Below are 8533 nucleotides of genomic sequence, written 5' to 3' on the forward strand. Positions count from 1 at the left end.
CACACACACACACACACACACACACACACACACACACACCACTCCTCCATGCTCTCTTCTGCTCCCTCGCTTCTCTCGCCTCCTCTGGTTTGGCAGTTGACCGCCAGCATGTGTGCTGGGTTTGTGTCTGTAAGCCTTTCGATGGCCCAGACTTCTGTTTAATTGCTGGCTCTATAGGCTCAAATTCAACACACAAACAAAAGACAAAAAAGATACTGTGGAGAAGCACTGGCGTGCTAAACTCATTTGTCTGAAAGCAATGCAGGCTGTGAGCATGAGTTGTTCAACCAAACCATGTGAGAACTAAATGGGCAGAAAACATTTTCTAASTTGAAAGAGTAAAACTTGAAATTGATGAGACAAATTCTGAGCTGATCCATTTCTGTCTTGAAAATCAACACAGTTCATTCAGATTTGTCTCATTGGGTGATTTCAAAAAGAGAGCAATGAACATTGTCCATTGCTAATAGTGCCAGAGTTTTAAAGTTAGATGTTAAGGTGAAAAGTAAGGAAGTTGTAGCATATYAAATAGATGTTAAATAGATGAACATATAGTGGTTACTTCCTGGGAGTTTTAATAAAATTTGTCCATTGGTTCAGAAGATATTTCATTAACATTATAGACAAGCGCAACAAAGCATTTTTGCCCTTCACCTTCTACTGTGGGCAATAAAAAGAAACAAACTTCTTTTTTATATAATGTAGTCTTTAGTCAGCAACTTTCTTTAATCAGCAACTCTTGAGAATTTTATTGTCTACATTAAATTATTTAGAAAACTAGGATAAAGTGTTGAAGTGGTGAATAAATTYACCGCAATAAAAAAATCAGCTGTAATTATTTCTCAGTAAAAACATCCAAACTGCATTTTCTAAACAATGTTTTGGAAATAATTGCATTGATGGAAAAGCCTTCCAGCTTTTTATTATCATATTTAAGGCATTACTGTGATGGTATGGAGCTGCACTGAAACAAACAAGGTTCTGTTTTGAACAACAGACTTTTGTCTCTATTTTAATAGATTTCCTGAGGCAGTGCTATTTTTAGGAAGGTAATGTTCTGTATGTAAAAGAGCATTGTTTTTAATTATAGCCCTACTGAGCTGCCATGTCACCTGTGAAAATAGGTGGTATAACTCAAGTCATATTTTGTCTCACTTTAACTATTTTCACTTCAAAATCATTTGCAAAACACTTACATGTGTTTTTACAACTTAGACCTTTTACAAGTTTRAACAACAACCTTATAAAAGCTCTATATTGGTAGATAAAGTTTTCTCAGTATTTACTTTGGCTACAGTAGGCTCTAAACAAAATCATTAAATTTGACAGAAAAAACAGAAGGTATTTGAACTTTTTTGTCCAAAAGCAACCCCAGGCTCTTTTGACATTTTTAGCTCTCAAAGACAGGACAACAACACCCCTCAGGCGTGTTTCAATAGGAATTTTCTCATGTTCCAGCCAAAGAGAACAAAAAAATTCAAAATATTTACAAAAAAAAAATAAAACTAAAACAGTAACATTTCACATTAACCACACTTAATCATTAATGGTTAGTTAGCCTTAAAAACATCATAAATTATGGACGATTCACACTTAATAAGCTTTAAATTAACACATTTAATAATGCTTTCAGACCAAAATCATAATCTATTAAAATAATCACTAACCATTATTAGATATCTAACACAAGATGTGAAAATACTTTTACATACATACGCACAGTATATATAGAATAGTTAACTCATGAGTTATTAAGCACAAATAATGAGCTATTAAGCACAAATAATGAGCTATTAAGCACAAAACGATGATGGTTTTGGAAGTAAATAACCTTTATGGGAAAAACATTAATAAATGTGTTAATTTATAGCTTATTAAGTATGAATCATCCTTAATTAATTATGCTTTCAAGGCTAACGATTTATTAATGATTAAGTAAGGCTAAATAAGGTTATTATAATGTAATGTTGAGGAAAAAAGGGGCAGATATTATATTTTTTTTCTTCTTTCTGCCACCTTTCATTTCATTTTATTTGTATTTTCTTTTTTATTGTGCATAGAATTTTGTTTTATGAAATGAAAGTTTATAACAATAAAACAAAAAAACTAATTTGTGAATTAGTGCTGCCTGCTCTGATGAAATGATCTTTACATTTCTCTAGCTCCTAAGTTCATTCATCAAAATGTTTGGATTTTAAAGGATTGCATAATAAATTGATGAGCTCCGTCATGAATATCTGCTGTGCTGTGAAAATGAAAAGTTTTTTTATGGAGCCAAAGATGTGGAAAAAGAGGGTAGGGAATGTAACAGATACAGATTTATTTGACAAAAGGAAACCTGACACAACCTCCAGCGGGGAGAGGAAAACAGTCACAAACACAAAGTCACTATTATACAGAGAACAAACTCACAGCTTTTCACCCCGTGGCAMAAAATGACATTTCAGCACCTTGCTCAGACAGACGATGAAAAAAAAAACTATAATGTCTTTTCCACAACATCAGAGTTTCGTAAACCAAACACCTACGCATGTTACCTGTCTGAATGTTGCACCTGTCCTCTCATCAGAACTCATTCTCCGCCCTGTCCATCCTCTTACTTTCCCTCTCCTCATAAACGTATATTTTCTGTGTGTTACCTAACAGTGGAGCTGAAGAAAGCTGTGAGCCGAGTTAGGAAGCTGGGAGGACGTAATGCAGATGGTTCCCACACTTCGAAATGAGGACTGCGATGCRATTATCTAAGGAGTGGGGAGAAAAGAGTTCACAGTTTAAGGATAGATGTGATGACGAGTTGGAGCAAGCGGAAAACAAAAAGATGACATGAGGTAATAAAAACAACTGCAAGCGGAGGATGTTATGTAAGGAGGGAGGAGGGGCTGATGAAACATCAGGATGTGAGGATTTCGGTTTTGGTTTCTTGTGTTTGTACACATCTTTGGCATGCCACTTTTGTAATATGAACTAACTTGTCAGTTGTGAGAGGTCTTATTCATCCATTCATTTTCTTGTAGCTGTGGTTGGTTAGCAAAGGAAGCAGGTCAAAGAGGAAGAGACATCCCTCTCCAGCTCCTCTTGTGGGATCCAAAAATATTCTAAGGCCAGAGAGGAAACAATCCCTCCAGAGAATTCTGGGTCTCCTTCCAGTAAAATGTGTCTTTRAAGTGTCCAGATGTCTGAACCACCTCAGCTTTCAACGTGGAGGAGCAGCGACTCCACTCASTGTTACCCACTGATGTATGTTTACATTATGGTTTAAATGCAGCCTCCATCAGACTCCAGTGTGAACGCTTTATACCGTTGATGCGACCCTCGTGCACGGCGGAAGACGTGATGTCATAATCAGCTGGCTGTTTACAGAATGAATATGGATGCTACTTATTAGCATGTCGATTTTGATGTTGTTCTGCAATCAGAGCCAATTAAATAATTATCTATTATGCTTGTTTAGTTCAATGTTTGCATTTGAACCTGCTTCTGGCTGACTACTTTAGTGCAGCATGTATTAATGGAACGGGAGTAAAACAAACTAAAGTACTGATCCAGTAATTTTTAATATGGTCCGAAACAGATGTTACTATCATATATTTCTATGGACTCTTTCAGCCATGATTCACAACCATCGGTTGAGATTTGGAAAAAGAAAACCAAAAAAAAAAATCTAATTTAAACAAGAAATTATGTTTTCTGTTTAATCTCTACATATTGCAGACATCTTTTTTTCTCTCTGTGTTTCTGTTTGTGCACACCTGAGCTGGCCTTTCCACACAACACACTCCCCCATTCCATCCTTATCGTTCATTATCAGAGTGTGTGCGTGAGAGGAAGAGACAGTGGGGGGTGGCATGAGATAGATAAGATAGATTCCCTGTTTTATTCCTCCTGCCATCTTGGAAGCTGAGCATAATGTACTGAAACTCAATACCGTATGGTATTGAACAAAAAGAAACATTGAAAATGCCCATTTCCTCTACGCAAACAACACCCATCACGCCAGATTTGATAACATCGTTACCACCAGCCATGCGAGTAGAACTGATGAATAATGTATTTGCTGCCGTATCCCCTCTTTGCCTTCTACCTCTCCTTTAGTCACATTAGCTAGTGGCTCCTCTACTGCTCAGAGTCACATTAGCTAATCCCTGCCTAGCGTTTTTTTCATTTTCCATTATCCTAGAATGTCACAGTTGCATGTACACAAACCATGTTAAGAACACATAAAGATAGACGCATGGAGGCATTCCTGACAGAAATATAAATTGGACAGATATATTAACACTGACAACGGACRTGACTGACAGGATCTTAAAGTAGGCAGGCATCAGGTGTTAGCCTGCAGCATCCTATGATTAACAAGATATGCCATGCATCATGTGGAACACCATGATGGGCACAACTGGATTTGACGCACAATATATCTATATTTTCTCAAGTGATGTATAGATATGTTCCAATGTGGACTCTTCCCTAATCAAACTACATAAAAACCATAGAGGTGTGAGTTACTCTAATTACAATGGTGTTTAGGTCAGGAATGGGCAACTGGAGATTCACAGGCCACGTCCAGCCCAGGGGAGACTTCCATCTGCTGCACCCACAATTTTCATCATACTTTAAAAAAGTACTCAAAGTAGCTCTTAGATTAATCTTTGAAAATTACAGAAATAAGTGGCACTGACTTAAAAAGGCAGATGCCCTCTCGTGCACACGTCTTCTCTACCAGTGATGAAAAGACATTTGGCTGAGATTCAGGATCCATAAAGGGTTACCCYGAAAATGATTTTTCTTTGAGTGCTCAGAGCCAGACAGTGACCWAAGTAGTGTAAGAAGGTCAAATGATGATGTTGGGAAGTTATTTGTTCAGTTTCCATATCCTGTTCCGTCAATTTCCCATTCATCATGTTCAGTGTTGCACAGTTTTGTGCCTAGTCCAGCTGTCATTGGTAGATGTGGGGTATGTCCTGGCAGATCAGCAGAACAACCGTGCACACTCACCCTTTRGGGTCAATCAACAACTATTCAAACGTGTTTTTGGCCTGCCAGACTGAACTCTGATTCACTTTTCTTAGCCCCAGAACGGCTCATACAGGAGTAGATGAACCAGTATAACGAATACTAATGATTTTATGAGTTTAGTGGGGTCATTTTGGTGATCTGAGAAGTCACATGGATCAACATTAGCCCAGGGCTTTTAGTATAATGAATATTTATTTGTAAGAGAAGTAGTTTCATATTTTCAATGGCTGAGAGGAACAGTTCTATACTAGTGATCACCTTCACATCAGATGCATATCCCAATGGAAAAGGAATATGACATTCAGACTCTTGTGCACCATAGAAAAAAATGGAGATTTGGATTTAATAACACGTTCTTGGTGCTGTTTGATCAGTACTGATTGCACTCTGCAGTCTATAAGTAAATCTAACAAAGTGGGAATATWTTCATCCATCYTTTCCATTTTTACCAGCYGAAGCAGTCTGACTAGCAAAACCACTTTTAACTAAGATAAATGACTCTTGCTCACTCATGCGGAACAGATAAGGACTGACATACAGTGGAAATAAATGCAAAAAAACAGTGGTCCATAAAAAAGGGACAGTTTTTTTGTCAATTTACAACCTCAGTTCYAGTGAGGTTGGAATGTTGTGTAAAACTTCAGTAAAAACAGATTAATGATGATTTGCAATTCGTTTTTAACCTAAATTAATACAGTTTATCTGTTTGAACATTTATTTTGTCTATATTCAACTGAATATGGGTTGAGAAGGATTTGCAAATATTGTGTTTTAATTTGTTTTACACAACTTCCCAACTTCATAGTTTTTGCACGATTTTTTTTCTGAATATCAAACCTGTGCAATGTCCTATAAATAATCAGACTATTGTACTGTACAAAACAGAGACAGACAGAAATAATGGTGGTCTTTAAATATTAGAATGTGACTGTAAATCCCCCTTTTCCTGCAGTAAATCAAAGTAAGAATCAGCTACACAAAAACCGGCTGACCATCCACTCATTGAAGTTACAATTATTCCTTCACACGCTACAAGACTTTAAAAATCCTTCCCTAGGGGACCTGACAAAATAAATATAGTGCTATAACAATTTATAGTAGAGTGCATGYCTTCTACAAGACTTACTAAGGTAAACAGAGGGATAAAAGAATCAAGACGAGCACTGTAGTTGTTTTACACAAGTTTAAGGGATCACTTGGATTTAAAACACAATTACATACAACGTGATGAGACTAAAAAAGGCACTAATGCACATCTGTTTGCAAAGACAAAACTAATCATTATTATTACTAATGTATTGTAAAACTCTGAGATATTTTACTGTTTTGTAGTGGATTTAATGTAAGCCAAGGATTTTAACTAACAACAGGATGATAAAGAAAAGGTTCTAACTTAGTGATTTTTGAGAAAATCTGCATATAGTTTTAGAAATAAAAGTTATGCAGTCTTTAAAGGGTTTGGCTTGTCTAATTAGCATTACTGAGTCAACTACCAGAGTTAACTACATGCATGCTTTTCATAATTGATAGTTTTCCAGATCAGTGGAGTAGMTGCACTTTATTTTCTGCCGTCCTAATTCCTTTCGATGTAAAGAAGGCGTGGCAATAATTAGGGTTCTGCTGCATTCAGTGATGATAATCTGAGATACAAGCACATGGGAGGGGTGGGAAAGCTGCATGTGTCTCTTTTGTTTTCATGCTAGCTTACCTCAGCTATCTTATTCTATGAGACTCGTGTGTTTTTTATGGGAGAACAATGAAAGGCAGCATGGAAATGAGATGTGTGTGTGACTGTGTGTGGGAAGAGGAAGAGTGAGAGACAGACGAGGATGTAGCRGCGCTTGGACAGCTGCTCGCGCTACACAACCTTCTGACCCTGTCACGAACTCATGAGCACCGAGTACATGACCTATTTCAAAGCGCACAGGGCCGAGAAACACAAACACACACTTACACACACACACTGCTCTTTTGATATTAAAGAACACTCTAGATAAATAAACTCTGAAACGTATTAGGCTGCAGTTGTAATGAAACAAACTCTCTGCTCATCACAGCTTCTGTTTAAATGGACTCTGACTTGCCTTCCTGGAAAAAAAAATAATCTGGCCTTAAGCACAAACGTCAAACAGAATTCCAACAATACAAAAGCTTGTCCATGAGGAAGGAGTCTGAGATGAACACAAAGTGGTTCTGCATCATTTTTTATTACTTTGCTAGAGCGTTCTCATTTTTATGTTGTTTTACTCTGAATTCCAATACGCAATTTTTTTCCGAGCACAACTGTTTTAATGCAAATATTCAGCGGTGGCCTACRGAAACAGGAAGAAGAATCATGAAGGGAACGAACCAGTTTGGCAATGTTTTGAAATTACCAGCTATTAAAGGTTACGTAACAGCTACATGTTGTGTAACTAATAATCAGAAGGTTGAACTTGTCTTTACACATGCAGATTGTACAGGTGGCACGATTGTTGCGACTACAAAGACTTGAATTCCACGCAGATTTTATTTTTTATTTTTTCCATACTTGGGACTGTGTGGAGTGTGTTTTCGTTTAAGACTTTCAGATGTGTGTGTGAAATGTGCTGTATAGGTGTGATGGGTTCTGCAGCTCCCTGCCAAGAAAGAGAGAGTGCAGAAAGTCACTGATCCTTAAAAAGAAGAAGGACTCTACGCAGTCCACAGCCAGATAAAGCCGCTTCCCCCACAGGGCTTTTTCCTCCTCTCTTTTCCCGCTCCTCTTTATCAATTCCAAATAATGGATGGACTTACTGCTCTGACACCCAGACTGTTTGAGATGAAGAGGGAAATCATGCTGCTAATATGCGCATATTTTACATTCTTTGAAAATACCCAACCCAAAATCATATGCTTCATCCCACATTTTGCTTTAATATTCATCTACTTGTCAAACACTTTTAGAAAGTAAAATATGATTTTTTTCAACCTGTGAGAGGACATTGAAAGCTGTGTCTGGAAGGCATGTCTGAACCTCAACAAATGCTGAAATAAATTACTTGGTTTGCTTTTTTTACATTTTGCGAAAATGATTTTGTAAGCTAAGAGCGCTTTGTTCTCTAAAATCACTTTTATACTTAATGAAAAATCTACCAACAGCTCCTGATATTTAGCTATTGTGTGATGAGAACTCATTTAGTCATTTTTGTGTCTCTAAAAGTATAAATTGTTTGTATTTCTGATCCATATAGATTATTACACAAACATCCTATAACTTTTCAAGTTTTATCCTGCAATAAGGCTGTAAGAAGAAGGGGTGCAGAGGATGCTACAGCACCCAGCCCAAAGCCAAATGCATACCAACATATCAGAGGTGTATAGTAACGAAGTAAATTTATTTTTGCTATAGTACTTGAGTCATTTTTCCTTTTTATTGTGAGCAGTTTCATGACTTTTACTTCAAAACTTTTTTATCAGTGAAATTATCGTCATTTTTTTCAGCCATTTTCTGTTAAATTATTTTTACTTTTTGTTGTTTTTTTCAAGTATACTAGTT

This window comes from Austrofundulus limnaeus, unplaced genomic scaffold (genome assembly GCF_001266775.1).
Source record: "Austrofundulus limnaeus strain Quisiro unplaced genomic scaffold, Austrofundulus_limnaeus-1.0 Scaffold17, whole genome shotgun sequence".
In the NCBI taxonomy this organism is placed as follows: domain Eukaryota; kingdom Metazoa; phylum Chordata; class Actinopteri; order Cyprinodontiformes; family Rivulidae; genus Austrofundulus; species Austrofundulus limnaeus.